The sequence below is a fragment of the Patagioenas fasciata genome, chromosome 1 (genome assembly GCF_037038585.1).
Source record: "Patagioenas fasciata isolate bPatFas1 chromosome 1, bPatFas1.hap1, whole genome shotgun sequence".
Classification (NCBI taxonomy): domain Eukaryota; kingdom Metazoa; phylum Chordata; class Aves; order Columbiformes; family Columbidae; genus Patagioenas; species Patagioenas fasciata.
Window position 1 is genome coordinate 46,698,141 of NC_092520.1, and position 13,238 is coordinate 46,711,378.

A 13,238-nucleotide genomic window follows, 5' to 3' on the forward strand; every position below is an offset into this window, starting at 1 on the left:
TAGTGATTCCTTGCTTAGCCTAACCACTTCCATTTGCAGAAAGAACTGAACAGTTTTATCTGAGGAGTACCTAAGAATTTTAGCCTGAAGATGACATCTAGAATTTAAGATTTCAGGCCACTATTAGAATTCAATGAATGTATAAGGAACTGAAAATAGTTCATTGTAACAAACAGTAATCAGCACATAGCATATAAGCACAAGACACTGAAGCAAATTATACATCCACTCAATCAGAAATCCTTGAGCCATATTCTTTAAAGAACCGTATGATTCAACACAGGCTTACCAAAACTGTTGGCAATGTTTAAATTCATCATCAAGTGCACATATCTTGTTTGAGTCTCCAAGAAGTGAGTGTAACTACTAGTAGAAGTTTAAAGCTTGATTTCCATTAAACTTCTTGGGTAAAATAATTGAGATGACTGAGATTCATAACATGTGTAGGATGAGATTCTTTCCCTCTAACTTGAACCACTAAAACAGATGTCTAGTGTAAGCCAATATCATAATGTCCATCAGCAATCAGCAGGGAGAAACCGCATCTAGTAATTTATCCTGTTTACCTAAGATACTACCTAAGGAAAGATCAGGTCACCCTCTAGCAAACTCTATATTCAATTCACTGACTGTAGATGTAGCCCACACAAGACTTAATGTCTACGTTATGAAAGCTAATAAAGTGAGATGAATCATACTCTGAGAATATATGATGGATATATGTCTATTATTTATTGAAAGAGACTTTTTATAACACTGAACTATCTCCTTGAGTTGTGACAGTTGTTAATAGTTTTAAATCATATATTCCTAGCCAATTTCTGTATTCAAATATATGATATTCTGATGCTATAATTTAACAAACGTATTTCATTTGCAAATGTTCTCTGTCTAGGTACACAGTTTCTTCCACTAAGGGATTCATATCTGCTAGATATTCAGCAACAAAACTGCTGGGACTGCAGAAGTGGCATTTAGCTGGAAGAAATGAAATGTTGAGTATGCAAATGGATCATGGGTGCTCATTTGTTCTGAGCCTTTCAGGAAGCATTCAATACTGTACATACTTAAGGATGACCCAGAATATAATATTTGTGCATTTACTCATCTGTACAAGTTGAAATGTCACCAAAAGGTCAGAGAATATAAACTAGACAGAGGAATGGTAGCAGATTATGAAAATTACAAAACTAATGGAAAATGCTCTGTCTTCACAATTCAGGGGCTTCTTTTATGATACCAACCTGTGAGTATGAAAAATGCATAAATTTGTTTGCAATGGTTAGCCATGTGAAATGGGTCTTGTAAAGGTGGCAGAGTCTTTAAAGGTATGGAAGGAACTAGACTGGTGGAACTGTAGGGGCAATTGTCCTCTCTCTCTTTAAATGTTTGCAGATTTGCAGTCTGGCTCCTTGAAAGCAAGTATCTAGGGAAGAAAAAGCACTGTTAAGTTCTACACCAGTATTAATTTAAAAATAGCTATACAATATTTCAGGTATTCATCTATCTCTCCTTTAATTTTAGTTGTTAATTATCATTGATACCAATGACATGGATACGAGCACAAACTCACGTTTTAAAATATGTAGTATCAAACGTTTCTGTTTACAGATAGAGAGCATTCAAACAAAAAGTGTGGTTTATTTGCTTTTGAAAATGCTAAAATGCTGTGTGCAGAGTTCTGCTGTAATCACAACACAGACTGCTGTATTTTTACGTTACAGCACAGATCAGCAGGCACAGTCAAGAATGGGGTCTTGTGAGACCAGAAAACTGAATATTTTTGAGGTAACTGATATTTTTCTAGGCCCTGTTCTTTTGTCTATCTCATTTTCATTTTGATGGGCACAGACCAATCCTAAAATCAAGAGAATTGTTCGGCTGATGCGAACGTTTTAGGGAAGGAAACTGGATGTCAGTAGGAAAATAAAAAGGGCGGTAGGTATGGAATCACTGTGGCTGCTGAAGAGTCTCTGCTCAGAGGTAACCATTGAAAATTGTGTGAATGTACCACAGTTGGCCTCAATGACTGGAGTGAATGAAAATTATTAAAACCACTTCTGCCCAGACTCCTCTTGATACCTGTATCTAATTCACCATGGAATAAAGATTCTAATTTGTTTTTTATTAAAAACCAGTTCATTTCAAATAGATAAGTACTTCAGACTTTAGAAGGTTTATGTAAACCAGCTGTTTATTCATTTAAATACCTAGATTTTTGAACAGGTGATTCTGGATCAGACAGGAAATCATTTGGCTGTTCTGCTCATCTAAGCACCAAAGTATAATGCAATGCTCAGCAAATATCACAATTTTTAAAATGCAGACTACAAAGCTACTGAAAATGCCTTATTGAAGAGGCAGCATATTCCTGCTTTGCTGGAAATGTATCTCCACGCAACAGTAGAGCGTCAGCCACTGGCCACTGTGTAGGCTAAGGACAGACGCGTCACAAAGACAGAATCAATCTCTCATCTTAAGAGAGAAAGTATTTTCCTCAGGTCCTAGCTGAGAGACTTTACCAGGCTGATTAGCATCATGGATACCTGTGCATAAAGAAGAATACTTTCATTCTCTAGTATGATCACACCAGCACTTACTGTGATGCAGGCACAAGTAATGAATAAAAAGGTCCTTTTTCTCAAGAGAAATATGTTGACATTGTGCATTTCAGAAACTAGTTTACAAAGTGGGGTTGCGAACAGCTGTAAAACATTTAAAAGTACATAGGAATAAAAATGTTTATATTTTAACCTGTTATTCCTTTTGAAGCAGAAGTCAGGACAGAAGTAAATGGAGAGTCCTGATCATTCCGCTTTCCCACAGGTGAATTTCATCTGCTGAGTACACACACTGAGATCTGCAAGGAAAGATGCTGTTTATCTTTTCTTAGGAATGAGCAGGGCAATGGATTCAGGATTATTACTGGTATTTTTGGACAGACACCTCCATCAGTCGTGTTTTCTAAGAATATCCTACCAACAAATCCAATTACTCGCCTTTTTGAAAACTATTACTTCCTGTAAATACGATATTGTAGAAAGCATATTTTTGAAAGACATAATTTCAATATTTTCTCTCAATATTTAGTAGCAATTGCTGTTAAATCACTTTTGAATATGAAAATGTTTTATTTGCTACTGTAAGGAAATTGCAGTGAATTCTTGAATATTCAGGAATGGATTACGGAATCACAGAATGGTTAGGGTTGGAATGGACCTCTGGAGATCATCTAGTTCAACCCACCTGCTAAAGCAGGTTCACTCAGACCACATCGCACAGGAATGTGTCCAGGTGAGTTTTGAATGTCTGCAGAGAAGGAGACTCCACAACATCTCTGGGCAGCCTGTTCCAGTGCTGTGCACCCTCAAAGTAAAGAAATTTCTCCTCACATTCAGATGGAACCTCCTGTGCTTCAGTCTGTGCCCATTGTCCCTCATCCTATAGCTGGACACCACTCAAAAGAGCCTGGTCCCAACCTCTTAACACCCACCCTTGAGATAGTTATAAGAACTGATGAGATCCCCTCTCAACCTTGACTTCTCCAGGCTGAACAGATCCAGCTCTCTCAGTCTCTCCTCATAAGAAAGATGCTCCACACCTCTAATCATCTCTGTAGCTCTCTGCTGCACTACCTCCAGTAATTCCTTGCCCTTCTTAAGCTGGGGAGCCCAGATCTGGATGCAGTATTCCAGATGTGGCCTCACCAGGGCAGAGCAGAGAGGGAGGAGAACCTCCATCAACCTGCTGGTCACATTTTCTTAGTGCACCCCAGGATAGCATTTACCTTCTTGGCCACAAGGGCACATTGTTGACTTGTGGTCAACCAGAACTCACAAGTCCTTCTCTGCAATGCTGCTTTCCAGCAGATCCACCCCTAACCTGCACTGGTGTCTGGGGTTATTCCTCCCCAGGTGATTATATGACTTAAATTCTCTGCAGGTGCAAGCACACAGAAGCAAGTGTTGCTACTTGGCATTGATAACAGTGACACTGACCTTTCTTCTCCTTTCTCCATTCCACTATTATTCTATTTTCTTATAACTTCATAATGTGTATATTACATATGTACTATCCGCAACTTCGTTTAATCCAGGTTGTTCTAGCACAAGAGTGCCCCAGTTAAGTAAGATGACTATAGAATATATTCACATGGGGCTACGTTGCTATAAACATGCCAGACAATGAGTCAAAAGCAAACTTAAACATGCTTCCCTGCACAAGACTCATGAAGTGTGATGATTTGTATCAGAGCTGCATTGCTGCTGGCCCTTTCTGGAGAGGACTTTCTCTCTTATCCAGTATTAGACGCAGCCTATTAAAAGCCATGCCAGAAAGATGTCATGGTAACTTTGTATGAGGGGAAGGTTCATTTAGATTAGTCTTCTCATATGAAAACAATGCAAGTCAATGCATTGTGTGCTCCTGCAATTTGAGTTAACAATAATAATAAATGGTACTGTTAAATTGCACAAACATTTTACAAAACCAGTAAGGATTAACAGTGAACTTGCAAAAAGTTACTGATCTGGTAAATATTTGTTTATTTATTTATTTGTGTATTTGCAGTTGTATCCTTTTAGCTTTCAGAATTCTTTCAGACCTAGTAATTTAGTCTTAAGTTTAATAGAATAACAGTATATTGAAATAACCAGAAATACACAAGAAGAGCAACTGCAAAAGGATGTGCATGTTACAAACTTCCCATGCAGCATACCAAAGTTACCATTATTATTCTTCACTATTTATATTAGTAACAAGTAATCCCTGTATCATAATATGGTCCCATGGGCAGTCTCTGTATAAACAGTTAATATTTCATATTCTGCTATCTATGGCTACCCCACACTTTTCTTGGTTCCACATGGCAGAGCCCTTCACATTGTTTAGCCTCTAAATCAGCAGAGCATATATGCCTAGGTTTAATCTTATACATACCTTGAGACACGCTTAGGTCATCTGGTCAATTAAGAATTACATACAACTCATTTGCTAAGTCAAGCATGTGCTGAAGTGCTTTGCCGAACTGGGGCCTAGGTACCTAGAGTTAAAAAAGATGTATTAAAAAAGCTCTTCAAGGAAAGAGGAAGCAAATAACATTTCCATTTTTTTCACATGCAATACAATTGTTAAACTTGGTTTCCTGCAGATTTTCCTGGACCTGTGCTCCCCTAAGTACAACTCTTGCTTCCTTCCCACATTCCTCCATGTACTGCTTCACTTTGTTCAAACTTCCCAGTTCTTTTTCCCTGCTTGCAACCTGTGCTCTCACCACAGCCATCTCACACACATGCCACCTCCAGCTCTTCCCTGCAGTCCTATCCAGGAGGAAGGCACCATAGTGCTGTAGCTGGTTGGGCTGATGAGTGTGCCCACTGGCCAAACTGCAGCCCAGTTGAGCAGAGCACCCCTGAATTCAGACAGATGCTATTCCTTCAGAGGGCTTTGATTTGATTCTTTTTCCTGCACAGATCCCACTCCTTGTTATCCTTACCTATTAATATGTCACTACTGCTTCTTAACTGTCTGTCACTAAATCAATAAATAGCATAGGAGCAGTAGAGAGACAATAAAAAATCTAACAGGACTGGAAGACTGGAGAAGACTGGATGTAAGACTCTTAGGATGCCATATTTACACATCAGATTAAAAGATTACTTATAGTTACTATTTATTTCTTAGTTACTTCAGTGAAAATTAAATTTTTATTACTCATTTGGACACAATAGTGAACTCGAATAAAACATGACAGTGATACAGTGGATAAATACTGTCCCCCTGAAAATCATTTAGAAAAGTTGCCAAGGAGACTTAGTGAGATGAACTCAACCTGATTCCCTATAGGACTCCTGACATCACTCAGTTTTAGTGCAGTGAAATTAATCACTGAAATTAGCCACTGACACCTGCCTACTACGTCCATAGGTACATCAATCTTGATTGTTTCCTTCTCACTTGGTATTATGCAAAGACTGACTCATAGACTATTATATCATCATTTGCATTGATCAGGATTTAGTTTTCATTACAAAAAACGTGTAAAGCATACCCCAAATGTTCTAAAATGTACTTTTAAGTATAAATAAATAATACATACACACACACACACACACACACACATATATATATATGTATATGTTCTGTATAAGGGGACAACACATCTTCAAGATCTACCTGGAAGCTAGGTTAACACTTTAATGGATGTAAGAGGAAAGGATTAACACCAAAAAAATTTATGTATATAGATGCTAAGGCTGAATCTATTATGCAAGTCCAGAAACCAATGATGAAGTCCAAAACTGCTATCCTCATAGATCTTACACATTACATTTTATAACCATCTGTAAAAGAGATTTTAATAATTCCAAGGAAAGGAAATAAAAATGCTTACATTTTCTATGAAGTTTGTGATACAGAATAACTGAAGTAATAAAGCAGTGCAGTTTATGTTGCACTCTGAGGCTGTGCAGCAACTGAATCAACAAGGGATTTGTTTGTCCTGTGGTAGATATGTTTGTATAACCTGAAAAGGAAGAGGGCAAGTGAGCTTTCTTCACCCAGCTTTTGCCTAGGATCTGGCAAATGAATTTTGAAGCTTACAGAATCAAAACCCACTTCTCACATACCACGAAGCAAGATGGCTGCTCTTGCTTTGTAAATTTGAATCATTACAGAAGGCCCAACAATAGGCCTTCTCCCATACATGTTTTGTGCTACTTTCCTCCACCTTGGTTGCCTGTGGCTCCTCTTTCCACTTCAATCTCCATTATGCCATTCCCTTTTCCTGACTCATCCACCAGCATATGTATTATCCATTCTTTATCATGAACCATATACAATTTCCCCTATCAATCTCCACTGCAAATTCATCTTTTCCTCTTTGATGCCTTCCCAAATAAGCAGCTCTAGCTTAAACAAATGCCAGGCCCACAGTCTCAGGTGACTTTTTCCCACTTTTAACTCATTTCTTAAATCTCCCGCTTTTCCTTCTACTTTTGTGTCTGCCAGAACTTTGTTCTTCTTCCAAGAAAGCATAGGCAGCACAAGCCACGACCTTCCTTCCTCACCTTGGCATGCATCTCAAATTTCCTCCTCCTTTTACAGATCCTGCACTATCTTCTGTCATAAACACTGACATTTCTCATTTGCTCTCTCCTCCAAATCCCATCCACAAGCCCCAGTGACCCTGCTCTCTTCCAGCTCCTAACGTCCTTTGTTCGCATACACAGCCTCTCTCTTACTCTTCTCCTTAACCTCATACACTACTTTGACTTTCTCCTCACAGTACAATATGCTTTAGATGCCTTAGTCTTAGAAAATGTTGTCTTTGACCTTTCTTTCCTCTCCAAGTACAGCCTTAACTCCCTTCTCCATTTCATTTAAATTCACCAAATAAGTTGTTTAGGATAAGAATCAGTAATTCTTCTCCTCCCTTTCCAACCCATACCCTCTCCAACAGAGCTTTTTGCCCCCTGCCTTCTATGAAAACAGTTCTTGCTAGACACTCTAAAGACCTCTTCCTAGACATTCTTGTTCTCGTCCTCTTTGGCACATCCACCATCTTTTATGTGGCTACCCAGACTTTTCTTTACATACAATTGTTTGCTGGTCCACAAGAAAGTCAGCTTTGTGGATTTCTACTTTCTTGTGGATCCCTAACTTCTTAGCAAGTGTTGAAAAGGCTAAGCAAGGCCCTTAATTATCTCTGACAAATACTCCCAATAACACCTTTCTGGATCACTGGATCATATTTTCACCCTCCTGCCACTGAAGCATGTTATAAAAATGTATTCTTTTAATAAGATTTATATTGTTAGGTCTCATACAGAGTGTGCCTAAGTTTACTAAGACTTTTGACAAGGCATTTTCGAGATGAATTTTTCTGCATCTTCCCACTCAGTTATTCCCTTCATACACACACATACACAGACATAGAGCAAGTCCTTCATCACCTATCTATCTTACTGCAACACTGTTTTTTCCACCATCAATGAACACTTTGTGTCACACTTGGATTGCTATTGCAAAGACCTTCTTCCAGCTCAGTGCTTTCATAATATTTCCTTTTCCTCTTGCCTCTTTCCTTGCTTGCCACAGTATGTTGTAACAACCTGTAAACACTCTTCACTCATTCCATAGTTTACTGGTTTTAATTTTGCATTAATCATTGGACTATAATGAACAGCCAGTGTCAGGACTGATTGTCCTCTTGTTCCATTTTCAAATAAGATTTTTCACCAAAGCTGTCCTTCATGATTGCCTTAACGTCTGCAAATACAACTTCTCCTTTACTAATTCTCCATTCCAGAACTCCTCTCTTTTCTGTGATGCCTACAGAAAAGCTTGACAACATATTCTATAATTTTATTACTAGAAATATCATGTTGTGGTTAAAAGTAATCACTAAGCTGTCAGGCATAGCATAATCATCTCCCACTATTCCTCCACCTATGTACATCTACCTGTAAGTATACACTGTTTTATGTTTAAATTGTATGCTCTTCAGGGCAGGGACTAGCTCTCTCTTCTATGTTTGCACATTGCTTAATACAATGATGTCCTGGTTCATGACTCTTGAATGGACAAGTAAATAATAACGATAATATCTCCGCTCTTTCTTCTACAGAGCTCACCCACTGAGCTGACGGCCTAAATGAAATCCAGAGTGATTAATAATGCATCCTTTTACTGACTCTTACACGTTATTATTCTTGTCACCTGTCAGGATCCACTTTGAGGGAAATCTGTTGTTTTCTGATGAAAAGGGGAGTGAAAAAGAGGCAATTTCTTTTGCCCATTTTTTCAGAAAAAAAAATTAAAAATGAATGAATCATAGTGACAATCAAATAAGAATTAACCCCCCCTCTTGGAAGGTAGTCCCAGAAGGTTCCAGACTTTTGAGGGGTTGTCATAACAATCTCTGGACTTTAGACTGGGAATACAACTTTCAGCCCTATTCTGGTGCTAATTAGTGTTTATTATTGTGTGGACACTAGCCCACTGAAAACTAGACTGAAAGACCATCAACCCATTTCACATAGGCCGCTGAACCATAAGTAGATGATAATGAATTTTGGTTCCTACCAACCTGGGCCAGATTTGAAGCGATGACCTAGAGGTGAGAAACTCTACATCTCATTACCATTCCCCTGAGTAAACCAGTTTTCAAATCATGGGATGAAAAGAAGGAGGGAAAAACCAAGCCTTCCTGGTGTGAGTTAAAGGTCTGCATGAACTTTGAATTTCAAAGCTTTTTGTCAGTCATTAATATAATACAAATTAAGTAGACTTTGAAGTCTTTAATTTATATGACTGGAATCTCAATAGTCAAAATAAAGAGATATAAAAACAATTTCAAACAGAATGGGAATAGTTGCTTCCTCTTGCTCCCATTCACCCATCCCCCACCCATTTTCCTTTGTCACAACAAGCTCAATGAGGGAGATCGGATTAAATATGATTGCCTACTAGTCTGCCTAGCTGACAGCTCACCTATGGTGCTTTCAAAAATAAATGTTATGGCTGGTTTTGTACGAGCTTCAAACATGTATTTGACCTTTTAATATTTTATTTGGTTTTATTGATTTTTGCTTTAATACTTTAAAGTTTTTGTACCTGAGGAAAATTACCAGCTTAGTGAACTACACAAATGGACTCGTTCGCAGATGGACGCTTGTAAGACTCTGAGCCTGATCTTCTCTCACAGCGGGCTGATGGAAAAGTTATGGATAGATTGTAACGAACAAATGCACATTTCACTTTTCACTAATTAGGTCTTAGGAAAATAAGCTGTGAAAGGATTGCAAACTGATGCCATAGAAATGACAGCTAAACAATAAACATAATGCAATCAAATTCATTCTCACTAAACTTTAGACCTTTTGCTCTAATTCTTTATATAAAAATCTTTTTTTTTTTTCTTGACCGTTAATACTGGTAATTATATCTGTATTTCTTAAGAATATTATGAGTTGCCATTTCTGCATAGTAGCAGATTGAATTTATTCACCTTACGGATATATTATTATCACAGATAATAACTGCAGCATGATAATTATCATTAATTATTCATTTGGATTAAGAGGCAAATAGGCTTGCATTCAAGGGTCTTCCAGAGCAGTGTTCATTGTTCCAGGGCCCTGTGTGCCAGTGTGACTAATTCATACTCCTTTCAGTGCCACTGTTGACATCTGACCGGTCCCATATGTATTTATTTCAAAATATTATAAAAGGAATAAGTGCATCATTTCAGGACATAACCACTAAAATAGACATATGGTTCTTTTCTGCCTTCTGAGTGAGAATATGCAATTTTCTATTAGAGGATATGCTCACAGAGTATCATTTCAATAGATCTGTATGTATGCCCTCTCTTTGCATTCCTGTGTCATCCTATTTAAGCTTATATAAGCCAATATATTTACATAATAGCTTTTAGCACAAATAATAATGTGTGAAGCTGTACAATTTGTCGTTCACTGAACATAGTATTTAGTCAAACTGATTTTAATCCATTCTGAAGCTGAACTAGGTTTAACGTACAAAGATCTCAGCGTAAGGTTAGAAAAATCCAAGGGGAAGGAAAAAATTAGAAAGAAGGGGGGTATCGTTGATGAAAAAGGGACAATAAATAATATAAATGCTAATTCCTCTATGTGGCTTTCACCCAATACTTATTAGCAAGCCTCTCTCTCATTCCCTCTCTAATCTTTGCTTCACATCTAAAAAGATGTCTTGAAGGTAGTAACACGATCATCTGAGGACCAACATGACAGCTCCAATATGCACAGAGTGATAAATGTCAGTCTGGCTTTTATAGCTCTGAGGCTGTACTTATATGTGCCCTCTGTGACTTACCATCTTTGCTTCCACAGATGATTCCTTTTTATTGTTAATATGTCAGCACAGGTCCAGGGCTATTCAATATTAATTGCTCTGTAATAGTCCGGAACCCTCCTCCTCTAACTTCGGTTTTAGCTTGTTCCACTATTTCTGTGCTTAATTTTAAGGTCACATACCTATGGTTCTGGAACAAAACCAGCAGATTTATGTGGGGTAGTATGTGCTTTTATTGGACATAAACACTAGACAAGGAAAGAAGAAAAGATGCAGAGACAGCAAAGGAAACAGTGGTATCAATGCTGTTAAAATGTATTATGAAAATGCCAGTTAAAGACTGCAAATTTCAACAACATAAAACCAAACAATCGGGAAAGTTTGTCATCCTCATAATAATCATAATCCTTTCTTCCACTCACATGAATCATGCACATGTTTTTGTTGACAGGGAGAAATACGTGAGGTGGAGAAATACATAGATACTTGGGTCAAAGTTGACGACAGGGCACAACAGAAACAAAATATTTGTAGTTGTACCCTTCAAAATATGCACCAACAAGCACACCGGAGACATTGTCCCAATGTTTAAAGCATCTCGGCACTGCAGATGAATTCTTCTTCTGATTAACAAGTGAAAGAGGTCAAATAACACCAGTATATCAGGGCAGAACTGGTATGTGGCACTGACAGACAAAACTGCATTCACTGAATCAATGGGATTGAAGTTCCATGCATTTAGCAAACTCATGATATTCATTATGTGTTTCCAAACACTTGTTCATTCCAAGGATAGAGAATAAAGGGGAAGATTTTATTAACTGGTGAAAAATTTTGAGCAGCCAGTGATAAGGTTCCTAGGCTGAACAAGAAAAACAGTAAAATACTATTTAGAAGCAGTTCTACAGTGCGATACTGTACAGTAATACACAGCATCACAACATTGTGGTGATGATGAGCAAGAATCTTTCAGGTGTCAATAGCATCAGGCCCAATTGTAGTTTTTTCAGTATAACTTCTAAAGCTTGATGCTGAATCCCACCCAGTGCCAGAAGTAAAGTTCTATTCCATACAGAACTTTAGAGCTATAATACTATGAACTTGGAGGAAGATTGATTTAACTTCATTAAGTAACTTCATTCTTATAAATAAAGGCACACCAGTTTTTAGTATTCGAGTTGGTCAAGAATAAGCTGGTGGGTGTGAAAACCTCAGTCTGGTATTCTCATGTTACATTTTTTGTTATAGTTCATTGTTTGTTACCAAAATAGCTGAGTCCCTGTTGTTCTTCACTTTTCTATAATCACTCCAATTTACGATCTTTCCTTCAGAAGGGTCTATTAATTCTCATTGGTGGCACACTGGTTCCTCTTGTGTTAACACTGATGGCTATCCGAGATGAAGACATTGAAGCAGTCAGCACCAGTTGCAATGGAGGGTGCAAAAATAAATATCATTATGAGGTCACACTAAAGAGAGCTATATGAACAGAAAGTTTTCAGCTTCTAAATGATCTAATATATGCTAACAGCAACCTGAAAAATCTTCCAAATGTGTCACTATAAGTTTTCAAATGCCCATCACCTAAGTCCTCAATGAAGGCTCTCTCCACTGGAGAGCCTTTTTAACTTTTATTCTCATTATTAAATCACTTTTAAACCCCTTTTGAAAGGGTAGAAAAGATAGCTGTCTCTTTTACACTACCTTCCTTGTCAGCAACTTCCAGAAAACACAATATTTTGCAAATTAAAAGAGAAAGAATTTTCATCCCAATGATTAAAAAACAGATCATTTCATTCCTTAGAATAATGAATAGCTAAACTGGAGTTTTTAATGGAAAGTGTTCATAATCTTAATTAACAAGTTCTAAAATAAGTTTTATATAATAAATTATTTTTTCATCTATTAGAATGTCAGAGCATTTTACTCTGGGTTTATGGGAAGTCTGATAGTACTACTATGTAACACTCCTCAAAACAAAAGTGATTTTATTTTATAGGTTGGCATAAATGTCACAATTACATACAGTATTTGTATGAGAAAACAAAGCAGATCAAAGAAGGTGACAGAGACAAACAGCCACAGTAACAGAGATTTCGTGCTCAGAAAAAATGAGCCAAAATAAGTTATATTTGATCTCTGTTAACATTGTTATAATTTCACCAGGAATAACCTCCAGATCTTGTGTATTACTTCTGATCCTCCTCAGGTATTGGGCTGTCTGTAAAAGTCACTTCTTCTGTCTGCTGCTGTCACACTTCTGTTCTACTGCGGCAGCGCTGAACATGTTGCAGGCAAATGCACTCTTGATCTCTCTGTGGATAATTTTAGTCATATCTAAGTTGGCAAGACATGAGTGAACTAGAACAGATGAATAACAAACTGGGCGTGACTGGACATAA

At 37.6% G+C, this 13,238-nt stretch overlaps 1 long non-coding RNA gene across 3 annotated transcripts in view; it reads right to left on the minus strand.

Moving 5' to 3' along the window:
• The window catches only part of LOC139827577 (uncharacterized), a 91,721-nt gene that overhangs the window by 20,287 nt on the left and 58,196 nt on the right, over positions 1-13,238 (minus strand). For 2 of the 3 annotated variants that reach the window (XR_011738370.1, XR_011738369.1), the window contains 3 exons: positions 4,939-5,041; positions 2,755-2,860; positions 1,245-1,426 (listed from right to left, as the gene is read on the minus strand). This is a non-coding gene — a long non-coding RNA (uncharacterized lncRNA). Of the gene's footprint in view, positions 1-1,244; positions 1,427-2,754; positions 2,861-4,938; positions 5,042-6,391; positions 6,524-13,238 lie in introns of all 3 variants that reach the window. The other variant, XR_011738368.1, reaches the window with a different exon arrangement.